We start from the raw sequence: 2500 nt of genomic DNA, 5'->3' as shown, positions 1-2500 counted from the left end.
GTTGTCCTGCTGGACTTTGGCACAATTGGGTTGAGGGGGCGAGTTATGGAGCTCTGCTAATCGGGCGTCTATTTCCCGCTTCTTTAATTCATACGTTCTCGCTCTTTCTCTCCCATACCGCATCCTTTCTTGCTCCGTTCTTCTCCGGGCATTGGCTTCATCCGTGACTTCCCGCACATACCTTCGCAATACCTCTCCCTCATAGCCTTGTCGTTCTGCCAAATCCACAAACGCGCTGATTTCAGCAGCAGTCATTTTGATAATTTCTTGTTGGGGACAGCGACCAGAACAAACTCAACAGCACAAGGTATGATGTTGACCATGCAAGAAATTACACGGAGGGGTCTCACGGAAGAAAGGATAAAGATGGAGCTGGGCATAATACACCATGGCAGTAAAAAATACCTCTCAGGAAAGACCTATCACCAAATAGTAAGCCTCGCAAGTAATTGAACAGGAGCCTAACTTGAAAAACAGGGAGCACGCCAATGGTTGCGTGCATAGGCTGTCTGGTTGCAATGCGTCCAAAATAAGTAACGATATATATAAAAACTGTGCTAGACAATAAAAACCATGGAATTACAACTTTTGGTGACCCTCTATGCTAGACAAAATAAAATGGAATCACAATTATGGGTGACACTCTATGCTAGACAAAATAAAATGGAATCACAACTATGGGTGACCCTATATGCTAGACATAAAAATACTGGAATCACAACTATGGGGGACCCTCTTTGCTAGTCATAAGAAAAATTGAATCACAGCTATAGGTGAACCTCTATGCTAGTAATAAAAAAATGGATTCACAACTATGGGTGAACCTCTATTTAGTCATAAAAAATGGAATCACAACTATGGGTGAATCTCTATGCTAGACATAAAAAAATGGAACCACAACTATGGGTGAACCTCTATGCTAGTCATAAAAAAGAATGGAGTCCCAACTATGGGTGACCCTCTACGCTAGACAAAATAAAATGGAATCACAACTATGGGTGACCCTCTATGCTAGACATAGGAAAAATGGAATCGCAACAATGGGTGAACCTCTATGCTACTCATAAAAAAATGGAATCACAACTATGGGTGAACCTCTATGCTAGTCATGAAAAAATGGAATCACAACAATGGATGAACCTCTATGATAGTCATAAAAAAGGGAATCACAACAATGGGTGAACCTCTATGCTAGTCATAAAAAATAATGGAATCACCACGATGTGTGACCCTCTATGCTAATTATAAAAAAAAAAAAAATGGAATCTCCACGATGTGTGACCCTCTATGCTAGTCATAAGAAAATAAATTGAATGTGATATCGTAAAGCCTTTATCTTTAGGTTAACAATTTTTACACAATTGTACGAAAATTGTCCCTTTTAAATGAGGTACATAGAAAATAATATCCCATGAAATATTACAAAAATGAAATTAAATACCACCAACTGTTAAAAGAAAATCGAAATATCAAGGGATGCCACGTGTTCTTGCTGTTACCCTACACAGAATTTAGGCCTCACTGCCGTAAAACGTTTACCCAAATCGTAAACCAAGAGTTTCGATATGAGACCAGCCTGTATCCTAGCACTAAAGTTAAATTATGAAATATTTCATGCACAAAATTAAATGATTGATAGGAACCACTTACCAACGTGCAATAATTCAGCAAAATCTCAGGTCTGCGCTTTTGTTATGTAGAATTTCGTTAACAAATAACAAAGCTAATAATAACAGACAATAACAAACCTTGGCTTCGTTCGGAAACACGGCTGTGGGCTGAATTATATCAGGTTGGCCACGTTTGAAATGAACACGTGCTTAGACTATTACGTTCTCGGAAAATTTATTAAACTTCTCTGATCTTTTCTTGTAACACAAAATAACACGTGCACCTAATCTACAATGTATTCTAATAAATATTAACCACTGTGACAACCACCGCTCAGAACGAACAAAACACAAATTTTTCTCAGATGTTTGGCTATCCTGCTAAACAATGGGACTAAAGCCTACCACGTGGTTTTTAAAATCAAAACGTTTCGCGGTGCAAACATACACTCAAATAAACAAGATTTTAACAACAAAAATAAAATGCTTTTGCTGTTTTCATTCACGGTTCCAACTCCAGTAATAAAAGAATTTATTTTAAAGGGAAATTAATTTCGTCAAGTCACTAAAGACAAAAAAGGGGAATTTTACTTTAATAAGAATAATTTGAAAATATTGTCAGCGAATCCTGTCAAGGTCGCCAATTGTTGTTACGTGCCCGTGCTTATGAGTCTGGCCTTGCTTAAGGAACTCAGGGCAATAACAAAGGAAGAGAATAATGATAAGGTGGCCAGTCGGCAATAAGACAGGGAATACCGACAATATATATATATACATATATATATATATATAATATATATATATATATATATACATATATATATATATATATATATATATATATATATATAATATATATATATATATATATATACAATATTTCAATAAAA

The sequence above is a fragment of the Palaemon carinicauda genome, chromosome 15 (genome assembly GCF_036898095.1).
Source record: "Palaemon carinicauda isolate YSFRI2023 chromosome 15, ASM3689809v2, whole genome shotgun sequence".
Lineage (NCBI taxonomy): Eukaryota > Metazoa > Arthropoda > Malacostraca > Decapoda > Palaemonidae > Palaemon > Palaemon carinicauda.
The sequence above is the reverse complement of the archived record's forward strand: the minus strand, read 5'-3'. Positions refer to the sequence as shown.